This window comes from Myotis yumanensis, unplaced genomic scaffold (genome assembly GCF_028538775.1).
Source record: "Myotis yumanensis isolate MYYU_CA2020_CCGP unplaced genomic scaffold, mMyoYum1.0.hap1 SCAF_13, whole genome shotgun sequence".
Lineage (NCBI taxonomy): Eukaryota > Metazoa > Chordata > Mammalia > Chiroptera > Vespertilionidae > Myotis > Myotis yumanensis.
In genome coordinates, this window is record NW_027223764.1 from 27,046,240 (window position 1) to 27,063,412 (window position 17,173).

A 17,173-nucleotide genomic window follows, 5' to 3' on the forward strand; every position below is an offset into this window, starting at 1 on the left:
AGCTGCTTTTCTGGTCCAGCTACAACTTTGCTCCACTGAACCCGTCCTGGAGAAGGCGTTCTGCATATAGTCACGAATCCTAGTTACCATGTTTGGAGATGTCCGACATGGGAGAATCATCCTTTCCCTGCATTGAATGATGTGACTGAAGGCCTTCACTCAAAGACTCTCTCTGCTGAGCCAGTACTCCCAAGTGGTTGGCTGGGGATCCTTCGTGCACATGGGGGTTTATAACCCATTTTATTAGTTCCTAAGACTATTGTGTCCTCGGAGGGAGACATGGGGAGGAACATCCTTACAATTCAGTGTGGGTCCCCGACAGATGATTGGCCACAGGAAGCTAAAGCTTGTGGATTTGCTCCACTTAGGTTAACACAAAAGCTCACACTCTCTCAAGTCCATTCCTCCATTAAGCCTTCCCTAGTTCTTCAGATAGGTAGTTACTTTCTCTGAGCTCCCAACACAGCCTGTGTGTGCCTCTCATCGGGTATTTTGTGTGGTGCTGTCAAGGAGTGTGTTCAAATGCCCCTGGGATCTCCAGGGAGGCAGAGCTGGGTTTGATTTGTCCTATCCCCAAGATGAGAGCAGACTGTTGCCAATGGACATGTTATAGATAGTGAATAAGTGCACACGGGCCTGGCAAGGGTGTTTAAGGTATACACCAAGGGGCCAGGAGAGGTGGTTCAGGCACGGGGTTGATGGCAATAGGAGAACGCTTACAAAGGTAGCTTGAATAACCACACACGGATCATGTATACAGGGAACTGACTCAGCCATGTTTTTGCTGTGGGAGAGATGGCAGTCCTCTCACAGGTATCCCAGGCGAGGACAGCTAGGAGCTAGGACGCAGGGAGAGCAGTGTCATCTAAAAGGGTCATTTGTAGGGACTGAGCAAGGAGGGGCTTCTGCCTCAAAATATCTTCTTTTTGGCCCCTGAAATTAGAGTGTTTTAAATATATTCCTGGAAGACACGTTAGTTATCCCCTCTATTCATCCCACCTTTGGGATGACATACCTTGGAAGCCCACATAAGATAATAGCTAAGACCAAAGATTATAGTCAGGGTTCAAACCCCCGTCTGTCATTCACTGCCGTGTATTATCCTGGGGAAATTGCTAAACATCTCTGAGCTAACGCATTAGGTAGTTGAAGGGATTACATGAGCCAATGTGAGTAAGTATCTGGCACAGAGCCAGTGTTCAGTACCATCAATATTATCATCATTACTATCATTAGGTTGGACTCTTTTGTTTGCAAGTGATAAGAGTGAACCAAACCTGGCTTTAACATCCAGGTGTGTCTCATAGAAACCGAGTGGGCATGCACGTGGGCCTCAGACAGGTACCGTCACCTCTGTCCTCTCTGACATCTCCTTGATCTTCCCCCTCTCGGCTTCTTCTCTTCTCAGATCCACATAATTGTTGGAGAAAACCCATCTCTCAACTCCTAAGCTGACACAGTGCAGATTCAGCTTCCAAGAAAGATGCTAAAGCAGTTTTCTCCTGGCCTTATTTCCACATTTCCGGGGAAAGACTCAGATCCACTCACCTTGCATCTGGTGCTAGCACTTCTTATTCAGGCATAGGTGCCTCTGACCGGGTGTGAATGTGTGGTGTTGTTAGGGAGTGTCTGTGGCAGGGGTAGGCATAGGTGAGGCAGAGGTTGCAAGTACACTATGGCCTCCTGCACCGGGGCCTACTGCATTGGTGAGGAGGCTGGCAGAAAGGGAGGGCAGTCAGGTGTGTGGGGAGAAATCTCCATTATGTGGGCAGATGCTGCAAACGATACTTTCAAACTGTGATGAGGATGAACATGGGACATTTAGAAATGTGAAGAAATGTGTGAATTGTCTGGTGTGAAAAAAAATATTGTATGTATGTTATAGTCATAACTCTATTCCCTTGTGAAGGCAAAGATTTATAGGGAACACAAAGAAATTAGTTTTATGTTATGGTGATGATTTTTTAATGGCCCTAGATTTATTAACAAAACTTTGTTTAATGTGGAAAGCTCCTACGGGGATTAATAACCCTGGAGCCTTTGCCACCTAACACCTTAGCAAGGATTAGCTGACAGCTGGCTGCGAGCCAGGCCCCAGGGGACAGATCCAGGCCCCAGCGGAGGAGGGAGGGGGCAGAAGTGCCCAGGGCACAGTAGATGGATACCCAGGCCCTCTCTTACCCCGTAGGTGGAAGGCGGAAAACCTGGCTCAGAAGCCTCCATAGAATTGTCACAGGCATCCGTGAGTTCCAGGCCAGAGACAGGGCCGCTACCAGAAAACTCCTTTGATAATAAAAAGGCATCGGGGACACTGTGAAAGGGCAGCAAACACACGGTTTCCAGAGCAAAGCTCATGCAACTTCCAAAGGCCCTCCAGACGCCCCATAGAAACATTTCTACAGAAACAAATAGCCCCAGGCCCGCCCATTGGCACTCTATCACTGGTTCCCACCCATGGACACAGGGAGGGTAACCCAGGAAGTCTTTCCATGGGGGTTCTGGCGCCCTGCTTCTGCTAGGCTGAATGTCAATGGGCTGCTTCTTGTAGCATGTCCCTCGGGGATTGGTTAGGACAGATGGTCACTGTCATGTCAAAGCCAAAGACTTATGAGGCAACGTTGAGAGCACTGTGAGAGCTGAACTCCTACCCCAGAGACAGACCCCTGAGACTCTGCCGGGACAGCGACCGCGGCCTGAAATGCAGAGGGCAAATCACAGCCACAGCCCAAGCTGCAGAGGAAAAACAGTGCTGTTGAAATGGCTCAACTTGGCCGCCCTGAAACATTGCCCACATGTTTCCTGAAACACCGCTTTTATCTTCAACAAAGCTATATAAGGCCAAAGCTCCAGAAAATTCACTGCAGCCTGAAGGCTTTAAGTGAGTGGTCAAGGCCAGGCATGAGGAAGTCCAGAGTTTCCATGTTAGAGACACTTCCTTCGTCTGCCCACAACTATTGGCATCTATAGCCTCAGGCCCCCGTGTCCGGTGGAGTGTCAACCTGCAAAGTCACCTATATAACACAATTACAAAATAGCCATGCGTTCATTAAGGGAGTCAGTTAACTGAGCACCTACTATGTGCCCAGTCGTGTATCAAGAGCTGAGGATAAAATGATGAATAACACTCAGTCCTGCTGAGTCTAGGTATCTATAGTCCAGTCGGGGGGAAAGGTACCTAAAGAGGCAATGACAGTTCAGGATCATAAATGCTCACAGGATTGCTGGGTACTTGGCACACCTGAGAGAAACCTAACAGAATATTGAAGAGTCAGGAAGTTTCCTAAAGCAAAGAATGGTTCTACAGAGTGCTACCAGAAGTAAAGGACTCAGGCAGATAAAGATGGAAATAACTAGTTATTAGACCCGTCAGCAATAGCCTCTGGCCCACCTCATACACAGAGCCCAGTGAGGGCCTGAATTGGCAAAAGTAGCACACCTCTGTATGTGCATGTGGAGAGCTGGATGGTGTAAGGAGTTGGACACAAAAATAAAAACAAAGGCTTTCCTTCCTCCAGGAATTATTACAAAATCTGACTTTCTGATTGACAGCTAAGAGAACTGTCTGGACTTTCTATCAGAACAAGTTAGTCAGGTTAATCTAAATCACCTAAATTGTTTATCACATATGCAGAGTACCTACTGTGTGCCAGGTAGCTGGGCTGAAGGCTAAAAAAGATACTCCATGGCAGAGAAAAGAGAGGAGAGATGGGATAGGGTCAGGGGTGGAGGGAAAGAAGGAAGGGAAAAAGCTTTTGAGCAGACTAGGTCACCCAACGGCTTTCTGGTGGTGTCAGCCAACCGGCTGATTTCTATCTGTGGGTTGGTGACTAGCAACGTCATCTCTGCTAAGATGAACAGGAGTGGATACTCTTGGAAGAAGGGGTTCAAATTCAGCATAATACACCATTTCTTGCCAGTTGTCTCTGACATGCTTCGAATGTGGGACTAATGCTCTGTGGGAAGGCGCACCATTGGCAGATGTTTGCAGGCAAAAAAAAAAGTTTAGATGACTCACTTAGACTTCTCCCCGGCCTGTGCCTGAGATTTGACAATGCTTAGCTGAACTACGGAGTGAAGGCATCTTCAAAGGGGCTTCAGAGGTTTAAGTTCTATGAGCATCTGTCTTAACACACACAGTTAAGTCACAAGAAAATGTCAACTACCAAAATGTGTTACTCCAGCTTCATGTGTTTGTGCATGTGCCTGTTTATGTGCATGTGTGTGTGTGTGTGTGTGTGTGTGTGTGTGTGGTGTTTGCAGTCAGTGACTTTTGCTGAATGTCAGATCTCTGTCCATTCTTACCTTACTCAAAAGTAAAGAGAAGCATATTGGGAGATGGGGTAAAAAAAAAAAGTGATGGGATTAGGAGCTACTAATTGGTAGTTACAAAAGAGGCACAGGGTTGTAAGATAAAGCATGAGGAATATAGTTAACAATATTGTCATAACTATGTATGGTGCCAGGTGGGCACTTGAATTATTGAAGGGAACACTTTGTAACCTATATATATGAATGTCTATCTGCTGTGCTGTACACCTGAAACTAATACAGAAAAGTGTTGAATGTAATTGAAAAATAAAATAAAAATAGTAAAAGGGAGACACAGCCACCTAATTCGTTTTCTATTCTTTGGAATCCCTTGTTGATAGAATTTTAAAGCTGAAGGGGGCATAGAAATGAAATGAGAACCTGTCTATTGGGGTGCTTAGCATGCGCTCAGCATATTTTAGCAGTGATAGCAAAAGTAAAATAACTTTCACATTTCTCCTTTTACACATAAGGAAACTGGAGGACATAAACAGTTCAGATGAATTGTTCGAAGCCCCACAGCTGCTCATTCTTTTATGTATAAATTCAGGCAAACAATGCCGAGTGCTTGCCCCATGCTAGGCACTGTGTGCGGACACTGGCCAAACCAAGTACTAGAAAGCAGTTGACTGCACGTCCAGTCCGGGGCTCTCCCTTTAAATTCCGGAATTTACACTTTAGGCAGCAACCTGCCTGTCATCTTTTTGAGGTGCTGCAAGAGTGATCTAATTTCTCGAAAACAACCTGTATCTTCCCCTGCGTATACAAGCATCTTGATCATTGGCAAAATATGGAGGAAATATTTTGATCTCAAAAGTTAAACCGGTTGTGAAGTTTAGATTTACAACTTTCAAAACCATCAAGGATGGCAAAATGAAGCAAATTGAACAAGGTCCAGTGTAGTTTGCTATATTATACTATTAGATTGCTGTTATGTTAAAGAATGTACCAAGTTAACAAACTTATTTGCCTCTTTCACAAGTTTTTGTTTTTAGGATGCTGATCTCAAGCTATTAAAGTTTGGGTTAATGAAGTTATCTGTGGATCATTCCCAGGGAACTTGAAGTCAGGGGATACAAATGAGTTGTCCCAGCCAAATCCAGCCTTTGGCCATAGTATTTGGTTTGGCTTGCAGAGTGTTGGCCCACACGGGAGTTTTTACATTTTTGAATTACTTCACAACATTAATAATCAGGAGGTTATTACATAAAAATAAAAATTCTAGCTCCTCCTACGAAATCAGAAGTTGTTGAGATACTGAGCCACATTCTCACTCATCCGTCAACATGAGTTGACTACGCAGGTTGTGGACAGGGTAGTCTTTTATTGTTATTTTTATATATATATATTTTTTTTTTTATTGATTTTTTACAGAGAGGAAGGGAGAAGGATAGAGAGTTAGAAACATCGATGAGAGAGAAACATCGATGAGCTGCCTCCTGCACACCCCCTACCGGGGATGTGCCCGCAACCAAGGTACATGCCCTTGATTAGAATAGAACCTGGGACCCTTCAGTCCCCAGGCCGATGCTCTATCCACTGAGCCAAACCGGTTAGGGCTTTATTACTATTTTTATTGTTGACATTATTACCTATGTCCCCTATTGGTGGCCTTTTAAGTCAAGGCAAACACTCACCACCGGTCTGGACGTCCAGTCCAGCGCTCTCCCTTTAAATGCTGGAATTTACATCTTAGGTATCCACATTGGAGGCTTCAACCTGCCTGCCATCTCCTGCTCTCCTCCCTACCTGCCTGCTTCACTCACTGACGTACCAGGCCTTGCACTTGAGTTCATGGCCTTTGCTGCATATCAGGGGTCAAAATCTTTACAAAGTTGTAGAGGCTTCCAACCAATTTTCTCTGGGAGTTGAGTTGGTTTTGATGGTCAGTGAGGTTCGAGTAAAAACTGCATTCATTCCCTTACCATGTGCTGTTGTCTCCTATGTTCCAGATGGATGTGTGCTGAGAATGGAGGTGACTGAGATGAACAAGGCTTAGTCTCTCCAAAAGCCCCTGGGCTATTGAGGAAGAGAAGCGTGTGATTAGATAGTTTATCCAAATGCAATGGTGAGTCATGGCAGCACAAAGGTGGGAGCGACCGGATCTAATAGGGGAATTTAAGGGATTTTATGAGAGCAAGTCATTGAACTGAGCAATCAGAGTCCCCCAGGGAAAACACAAAACATTCTAAGGAAAATGGAGCAGTTTCATACAGTCCATTGGTAACCCTGGTCTTGTGGTTTTAAAACAGGACCCCCAAATTCTTTGACATTTCTCTCACTGAGGGAGTGCTCCATGTTCCTGCCCCCTGTTTGGATCTGGGTGGACTTGTGTGTGTTTTAACTACTAGAGTAGGGGAAAGTGATGCTGTACAACTTCAGAAGCTGGGGTATGAGTGGGAGTGTACCTGCTGCTGGCTGGACCCCTTGCATTTGGAGCCCTGAGCCACCGTGCAAGCAAACTGAGTGCTCTGAGGCTGTTGTGCTCTGAGGAAGTCCCGCCACATGTCAAGCCGTGTGTGGGTGCTCCAGTCGGCAGTCCTAGCCTTTGAGTCATCACAGCCCAGGCACCAGACATGGGACTGAATAATCTTCAGATGATTCCAAACCCTAGGTGTCACGTCAACCCCCCCCCTCCCCCAGTCTTCTCAACTGAGGCCCAGACATTATTGGACAAGAAATAAACCATACTGTCTGTGCCCTGTACGCATTCCTGATTCATGGAATGGTTGCTATAAGCTGCCGAATTTTGATGTAATTTGTTTCATAGAAACAACAACCAGAACTACAAGTTGAATTGCTAAAAAGCCAAACAAGACAGGGGAGCAACCTATAGGTCAGCAACAGCAGGAAACACCGTGCTACCATCTCTAGGCTAGAGACACCAAAGAAAAGAGTTGTTATTCATGAGGGTCAGGGTGCAGGGTAACCTAACGAAAGTTAGAACCGAGGCCAGCCTTCCAGAAAGAAGGGAACAATGGGAAAAACACAGCTGGGGCTGAAGATACTAACTAGTCAAGGAGCAGGAGCAATACTAGGCTTCTCTCTTCTTCCTGTTCAAATATCTTCTGCTACTGCCTCCCATTGGCCTAACCCAGACAGAGGCTGAGAACACACAGCCTACAAGAGTCAGTCATTCCCAACTACTGCAGAGAGAGCCGGGGAAGACAGAAAATGGATCTAAGGGGAACACACCCAGGACTAAGTATTGAAGAATGAGCAGAAGGTCACAAGGCAGATAAGGGGGGATAAAATGTCAGCAGTGATATGAAAATACATGCTCATTCTCAGAAAATGGCCAGTAGCTCTCCAAAGTGGGAAGGCACCTAGCATTTCTGGTAGAATAGAATCAGAAGATATTCCTACTTCCATTGTATGGACAAGAAAACTGAAGCTCAGAGCTGTAGATTGAATATCAATGGTCCCCCCCAAATTCACAGGTTGAGACGTAATCCCCACTGTGATGGCATCTAGAGGTGAGGCCTTTGGGAGATGATTAGGGCATGAATGTGGAGCCTCATAAGTGAAATCACTGTCCTTATAAGAGAGACCTCAGAGAGCTCCCTTTTCCTCCCTGCTATGTGACGACAGAGAAAAGACAGTCATCTGTGAAACAGAAAGCTGGTCCTCACCAGACAGTGGATCTGCTGACACCTTGATCTTGGACTTCCCAGCCTCCAGAACTGTGAGAAATAAGTTCCTGTTGGTTATAAGCCACCCAGTCTATGGTATTCTATTGTAGCAGCCCAAAGAGACTAAGACACCGAGAGAGGATATGTGTAGTGAACAGTTGTCATTTGGGGAGTTCTCTGGGCCCCAATATCTTATTTGGGAGAACCCTCCTTTGCATATGTCTTGTGGCAGGGGGTGGGGAGGGTGGATTTTAACCACTATGAAAGTCAAAGGGGCTGCATGATCCCAATAGGACTTTTTTGACCAGAATTTGGGATCTTGAATGAGTAACACAGAGTTAAAAATGTGTTCACAGTAATAATGGGAGTATTTTAGGTCTGGTATTAGTGGCACTGGGTGTCCAATAGAAGCCTCTGGACCCTACCAGTCTTGATCTTGGCTCTGTAGCCTGATTCGTGATCTTTTTCAACTCCTGCTAATTTTCTATGTCTAATCCTCCAGACTTCCAGTTAATCCTGGGAACTACCCAAAATCTTGCCAACAAATTCCTTTCCTGCTTAAGTTAGATAGAATCAGTTTCTGTTGCGTACAGTCAGACAGTATTACAATAAGCAAGAATTTGTGCTCTTAACTGCTCTTTATAGCATTTATTTTGAGAATGCTAGGCAGATATTGCAGTGAAAAAGAATCCAGACTGAGATACTAGATACATAAATACAATGTGGATCTCTTTGAACTGGCTAATCATAAAGGGATATCACCTAGTAAGAGAAAAGATTTAATCATCAGCTCACATGTTGTAAGTACTATAATAGTTTCCCATGGCTGCTATAAAAAAATAATAATAATGCCACAAACTTAGTGGCTTAAAACACACAAATGTATTATTGTTCTGGAGGACAGATGTCTGAAATGGGTCTCCTGGGCTACCATCAAGGTGTCAGTAGGGCTGTGTTCCTTTCTTGAGGCTCTAGGTGAGAATCTGTTGCCTTTTGCAGCTTCTCGAAGCTGCCTGCATTCCTTGCCTAGTGGCCCCTTCCATCTACAAAGTCAGCAAGAGCAGGTTGAATCTTCTCACACCTTCTGCCTCCCTCTTCCCTATTGAAAGAACCCTTATGATTACATTGGGCCCACACAGGTGACCAGGATAATCTTCTTATTTTAAGGTAATCTGATGAGTAACCTTAATTCCATCTGCAACTTTAATTCTTCCTCGCCATGTAACATAACATTCTTGCAAATTCCAGGGGAAAAGATGTGGACATCTTTGGGGAGTCAAAAATTCTGCCTACCATAGTAATGATGCTTAATTTTATGGGTCCACTTGACTGAGCTAAAGGATTCCCAGATAGTTGGCAAAACATTATATTTCTGGGTGTGTCTATGAAGATGTTTCTGGAAGAGACTAGCATTTGAATTGGTAGACTAAGTAAAGATCACCTTCACTAATATAGGTGGGTATCATCCAATCCCTTGAAGGCCTGAGTAGAATAAAAAGGCAGAGGAAGAACTAATCTGCTCTCTCTGCTTGAGCTGACACAACCATGTTCTCCGACATCAGTGGTTCTCGGGCTTTCAGATTCTGCCCAGGATTTACACCAAACCCCCCACCCCCCCACCCCCGCCCATCCCCCATCCCCCAATGCTCAGGCCTTTGACTCAAACTGAATTACACCACTGGCTTTCTTGGCTCTCCACCTCACAGATGGCAGATTGTGGGGCTTCTTGGCCTCCATAACCACATGAGCAAATTCCTATAATAAATTTCTATAATAAATATGTTTATTTCTATTAAAACTATATATATATATATATATATATATATATATATATATATATATATATTCTGTTTCTCTGGAGAACCCTAACACTCTTATTCTCTACCATGTTTTAACATACTTCACTTAACAATTTTCCTAGTGATGCATTCTTGGTCCATGCAGTGGGCTTTGTGTCCACAGCCCCAGGTATTAATAAAACGTGTTTGCAGGCCATTGTTCTCTCTGCATATATTTCCCTCAGTGACTGCAGGAAAAGGAAGCTGATTAAGAATAAGATTGTGGTGTTCTTACATCCCTCCCCAAAAGCATCTTAATCTTACCATAATTTGCAACAAAACAATACAAATGACAGTTATTTGGGTCAACTGTTTATCATTTTGCCTAATAACTATACAGTAAAAAAAAAAAAAAGTTAGCCAAAACACATGTCAGATTAGCCTGTGTGAGCTTTATTTGATTACAACAGTAACCTCCATTCTGTACGCTAACCTTCACGGCTGGTTACACATGTAAAACGGTTGTCTGCTCACAACTTGAAAACATCGGAGGGAACACTGGGCGTTAGAGACATGGTAAATTATCCAATGCCTTGATTTCCTGCCGTACGAATGGTTTAAACTATCATTTGCTATTTCAGAGGGTCTGTCTATATTCCTACTGTCTTTGCTTCCAACATCCTAACCCAGAGAGAGAGAGAGTGGGAAAAGAAGGGGGGAAATAGGATTTATATAAGCATGATAAATCTGCTATATTACCTACTTTACACACTGGACACATTAAAAAGAAGAAAAAAAACACCACCCTTAATGCAGAGCAATTGCTGCAAATCTTACATCCCTGATTATATGGCAGTATTCCTGGTGGGAAAGCCAGCAGTCGTGAAGGATGGATTTTCGCATGTCCTATGTGTTTATTTATGGTGCAGCACATCATCAAACAACACTTCACAGGCTCTAAGCTGGCAAACTGGAGGGCTTTGAAGAGAAATAATGAGCTGAGAGGTTCATGACGTGCTATTAAAAAGTTTGTGATTGGATTTGGAAAATCAGATGGGTCTCCAAGGAAAGAGACCATTTCTAAGCTGTTGCACTTCGAATAGTTTTGAGCCCCAGAGCAGATATTTATGGGAAGGGAGAGTTGTTTTTGTCTCAAATCCAGGTTTTGACTCTGATGTACGCCGGGGAAGCCACTTTGCACTGCAGACCTGAAGTCCTGGAATAGCCATGATGTCACCTTTTTCTACTGATCTGCTACCACTGCACAGAGGCGCGTTATTAGCTCTGAGGTTTTAGCTTAATTCTCCCACATGTGGGCTGCAATTCCAGCCAAAACAAAGTCGGCGGGGGATTTTACAGCCCCTGAATCATTCGAGGTGCTGCAGGCTCAGGGAGATGGGAGAGATTAGATGAGGACACATGATTATGGGGAGGGAAAAAAAGACAAAGAGAAAGAAAGGGTATCAGGACAGTGGGATTTGCAAAGAGTTGCCTGACCTGTGAGTTCCAAATCAAGCCTTTGGTCTTCCAATCAGTGATCTGATGCTCTGGGCGCTCACCTTTGAGATGTTCGGTGCTTTTCTGGCATACGAGAGGGGAGAAAGCACTCTCTTCTGGGTGGTAAACCATGGAATCCCTGTCACTAAATGAGAAAGGGGGCATTTTAGAATATGAGATCATAAAAGAGGATAGTATTTAAAAAAGAAAAAAAAATTACACACAGTCACAGAACTAGGGAAACACAAGATGCATTTGTGGTTAAGCCATTTTTCCAATTACAGATGACACTTTAACCCTTTGAATCCGAGAGTCATCCTGCAACACACACAGCAGGAAAGGATGGCTCTGCAGCTGCCACCACCAAGCCAGGCTGGACCGTAGATAGAGGCAGGAAGGTCTAGAAACACTGGGTTAGCTCTCACCTCCTAAGCTCACTGAGCGTGATCCCCAAACCCTTCACTTGAGATCACTGTGACTCATTCTCTTCTCCCCGTGGGCAACATAACACAAACGCATAGCTCTCAGAAGCTCTTTTGAATTGAACGATCAATGGGGCAGAGCAATCACACCATGAAAGATGATTTGTGGTCATTGGGGGGAAAGAGGGGGTTGGGCAAAATGTTATGCTAATCAAAGCAATAACTGTTGTTTCTTCTTCACAAAAGTCACAAGGATGATGCTACATTTTCAAGCCTGCTCCAGCCAAACTCTGAAATGTGCAAATTTTTTTTTTCCTTATGGGCAAAGATGTTCTCTTTTTTCCCCCCTTTTTGTCTTCTCACTGTGGGAAAATGAACTTATTTTCAGTCACCCCTGACATCTGACCACTCAACTAGTCACGAGGATACTGTGGTAAACCACAGCTCAACTTGAAATTATCTCTTTTAGGCGCGGTTCCTGCACTTTGGATGGCGCATGCATCCCTGACGGCACTCCTCCTCTGGAGTTCCATTCTCGCTTTCCTCCATCTACTCAAAGGGAAAGGTCTTGCTCTAAAGCAGTGGTTCTCAACCTTCCTAATGCCGCGACCCTTTAATACAGTTCCTCATGTTGTGGTGATGCCCAATTTCATTGTTACAAATTGAACATAATTAAAGCATAGTGATTAATCACAAAAACAATATGTAATTATATATGTGTTTTTCGATGGTCTTAGGCAACCCCTGTGAAAGGGTCGTTCAACCCCCAAAGAGGTCGCGACCCACAGGTTGAGAACCACTGCTCTAAAGCCTTTCAATGGGGTTCATCCTCAAAATAAGGTGAATGCAAAAATGGACATCAGTTTTCCCAGCGAAAGCCCTCAAAGTGGCCCATTTATACATTGTGTCCTTCTTTTTAAAGGGTGGGAGCATGAAAACTTTAAACATCCTGGAAAAGAAACAAGCAAAAAAAAAAAAAAAGTCAACTCTCCTGTTTAGTATCAGGATGATCCAGCAGGGTTTATACATATTCCTTCTGTTTGAATCATCTTGTTTTTTGTAGCTGTTTTACACCTCCAGGATCCTGCCATCTGCCCACTTTAAAGAAACGCTGCAAAGCATTCCAAAAACAATGGCTGGAAGGAAATACATTTGCATAAACCCAAGCAGGACTTTTCTGCACATTCTGGTTACCGCTTCACTCCCTGGAGGGTGTAGTGTGCGGTAGCCCCGAGGTGCATGCTGTTGGGGGGTTCGATCCCCCACCCCTGCCCCCGTCGTGCCATCAGGCTAACAAGAGAGAACTTGGTGTACAGATCTGGCTGCCCGCTTGGCTCAGGAAGGAGGAGGAGGAGGGGTGGGCGGCTCCCTGGGCAGTTATGTCCTACTCAGATCTGGTGTGTGTCACTGTAATGTAGGTCAGCATTTGCTGGACAACTTGAAGCTGGAAGCCTGTGGACCCCAGCCCCTGGCCCAGTTTCCCCTCATTCTCTTCCTGCCCAAAACAAGTTAACAGGCCCAAAGATCATGACGAGGCCATCAGGACAGAAAGAAAGCAGTCTTTCCATTTTGCTCACAAATGATGGGGAGATCTCAAGCTTAGCAAAGGCTTTATCAGTGCTGGGGTTGGGCCAAGGAGCAGGCTGAAATTCAGCTGGCCAGGCCAAACGCAGCTGCTGGCTATTCTCGCTTCCCACTGGGACGTATCCTCAACCCCCCGATTCAGACAGAGCAGTGGATGGGTAATGTGCATGTAGCTGCCTAGGGTGATGGGAGAAACAAAATGACTTTCAATTACCGAGCAGCTGAGGTGGAGACAGAGAACAGCAAAATGAGGTGTCCGTGAAAGAGCCGCTGGCCTTGCGGAGAGATTATTACTTTAAAGGGGTATTGGCAAATGCTTTCGGCTGAACATTTAGGCTTGGTTACTTGCCTTTCCCCCACAGTTCATAGAAGGAGAAAGATATTACGTGAATTGGGGTTTTCTTGTGAATTAAAACATTGGTGTCCTGACTTGGGGTAACAAGCATTGCCAAGTTAGGGCTGGGCGGGCAGAAAGGAGGAACAGGACTCGTGCTTTGCCTTGGGAGCAATGCAAAAAAAATGTTCACAACACAGCATCATCCCACGGATTGTCCAAAGTCACCAGACTGTGCGTGCTCAAAATGCAAAAAGACTCCCAAGTCCCAGTGTCTGGTTAATTGTCCTTTGATTAAAACAATGAAAATAAAATGGGTTAGGAAAGGGTCTTGCTGCAGGCCAAAAAGTTCAGAAAGCAAACAAAGCCTCTAGGAAAGGCTGAGGACACATACCCGAGATAATGCTGTCAATGTGAAATTTCCATTTGCACGGTAGGTACATTTGTGATTTCCCATCTTGCAAGTTAAATTAAAATTTACTGAGTATCCCTGTGTTCCTAGAACTGTGCACAGTATTTGCCCATAAATTATATGATTTAACCCTCATGAGAATCTGGTAGGTCATATGTCATTATTACGTTTTCCCTATAAAAATTTAACCTGATTAAAATCCTATTTGATGGGTAAGTGGTTTCCAAACTCCCATGTTTAAGAACCACTCAACTGCCTCTCTTATTTCTTTCTTTCTTTCTTTCTTTCTTTCTTTCTTTCTTTCTTTCCTTCTTTCTTTCTTTCTTTCTTCCTTCTTTCTTTCTATATATACTAGAGTACCAGTGCACAAAATTTGTGCACTTGGAGGGGTCCCTCAGCCCAGCCTGCACCCTCTCACAGTCTGAGAGCCCTCAGGGGATGTCTGACTGATGGCTTAGGCCCACTCACCATGGGGAATGGACCTAAGCTGGCAGCCAGACATCCTTAGCGCTGCAGTAGAGGTGGGAGAGGCTCCTGCCACCGCCGATGCACTCGCCAATCATGAGCCGGGCTTCTGGCTGAGCGGCACTCCCCCTGTGGGAGCACACTGACCACCATCGGGCAACACCTGCGTTGAGCATCTGCCCCCTGGTGGTCAGTGCATGTCATAGTGACCAGTCATTCCACTGTTCAGTCGATTTGCATATTAGCATTTTATTATATAGGACTAGAGGCCCAGGGCACAAAATTCATGCACTGGTAGGGTCCCTAGTGGCTGCCGGCTACTGGCCAGATACTCCCTCCCTTCCCCTGGTCAGTCCCACCCCATGGTCGAACTCCCGGATGATCTCACGGTTGAGGGGACAATTTGCATACTACACTTTTATTATACAGCATTATTTTTCAGTTACAGTTTACATTCAGTGTTATTCTGTATATTTCAGTAGTTAGAAAACCATGTGTTTTACAGAGTAGTCCCCAACTGCCTTTTTAAAATAGCATCTTATTTTGTGTATTTATATCTTGGTTGACTGTTATAAAGTATAACTTTCTGAATGAGAAAAATTATGAGCTAAAATGGAAGTTTCTTCGAGTTACTTACTTGCAATGGTTTGCCTAAATATGAAGGTAGTGGGTGGGGCTGGTCATGAAATTGTATCATACCTTTTAATTCAGTAGGGCATACATTTATAAATAAACTCTCTGTGAGGAAGACATTCTATAACCTGATTAAAATCTGGTCTGGTATTTGAAATGCATTGCAATGTCCAGACATAAAATAGCTTGGACCTTATAACAGGAAAATACTGGCTTAAAGAGTTGGACCATTAAAGATGTTGGCAAATAGATAGTTCAAGGCCAAGTGCATCTTGATAAAGCAGGAAGACTGAAGTTAATATAGACTGCATCTCAGTTAGAGAGGTTGATGCCAATCTCTCCTAAAATAGAGGAAAAAGACTTGGTGTAATATTTCCTCTCCTTTTCACCTTTCTTGTTTGACAAAGAAAAGACATGGGATAGGAGAAAGAAGTTAAAATTGCTAGTAATAAAGATGAAAAATGGATGGCACCTGCCCTCAAGGGATTCCTGGTCCAGAAATGGTGGCAGACACAGAAGCAAAACGGGATGCTAGATAGAAAAATAGGAGTGTGTACAAAGCACACAAACATTGCAGAAGAGGAAGTAGTGACCTAGAGAGAGAGAGAAAGGATCGGGAAAGCTGGAAAGGAGAAAAACCTGAACTGAAGTTTAAATACCTTGACCAAGTGGGTAGCGGAAGAAAAACGTAAAGTCCGTACAGAGGCACAGAGCATGAAATGAGCTGACATGGGGAGCCTAGAAGGAATCTGATATTGCTGGAAAAAAGGGCTCAGAATAGAGAGATGAACTGATGGAGATGTAGGAGGTCGAGCTTGGGGGTGGTATGGGAAGCCACACCACTTCCACGGGTTTTGAGAAGTAGGGTTGAGTTTTCTGAAAGTGACTCTTGTGGTGGTGTCAAGAATGAATGGTTAGTCATCTGATCAACAAAATGAAAAGCTGGTTGTTTCAAAAAAGTAATTAAATAGACAAACTCTTGGCATGATTGATTTTTTAAGAGGCAGAAATAAACAGGACTAGATATGAAAAGGGACATTGAAACAGAAAAAGTAAATATTTGAAAATCATAAGAGAATCACATGAACAACATTAGGCCAATATATCTGAAACTTAGATACACTGAACAATTTTTAGAAAGCATAAATTATGGAAATTAACTGGAGAAGAAATTGGCATTGAATAACCAGTAAGGCAAGGGAAATTAACTCAATAGTTTTAAATATAATATAAATAATAGTAGTTTCAGAACACTTTGTGGGCATTTTTTCCCCAAAAAATTTAAGGAAGAAATACTAACCCCTAATAAATAACGATTCTATGGAATAGAAAATCAGGGAAAATTCCCCAGCATATTTTATAAAACCATGATAACACTGCTGATTCAAAGCCAGACAAAGAGAGAACAAGAATCAACCTCACGTAATATTGTCAGAGATGCAAAAATACTAAATAAATATTAGCAAGAAATCCAAAGTGAGTGTGTATATAAATATCACATAAATTATATCTTATATGGCATACAAGAGTTGTTTAACACTAGAAAATCAATCATGTAATTTACCACATTGACATATTACCATAGATCATGGAAAACATCCCATAAAATTCTGTTTATAATATTTTAAAAATCTTTGTCAACTAGTTTGACTCATAGTTCCATGACTTTTATTAAATTTAATTCAAGTAAAAAACAATGTTCCCTGGCCAGTGTGGCTCAATTGGTTGGAGCATTGTCCAGTGCACCGAAAGTTTTGATTCCTGGTCAGGGCATATACCCAGGTTTCAAGTTCCATCCATCCTTGTCCAGGTGCATACGGGCGGCAACTGATTGCTTTCTTTCTCTCTCTCTCTCTCTCTCTCTCTCTCTCTCTCTCTCTCTTTCTCTTTAAAACAATGAAAGCATGTCCTCCGGTGAGGCTTTAAAAAGACACACACAATCTAAGCTTTGTATGAAAAAGGAAAAGAATGAAATAAAAGAGAAAAGAGAGTGGAGGCAAAGAAAACAATTAGGAAGTCATTGTGGCAAATCCAGGTTCTGGATCCAGACATCTAAGACTAGAGAAAGCCCGATGGTAGAGACCGCAGAGAGGGTGGGTTCCAGCAAT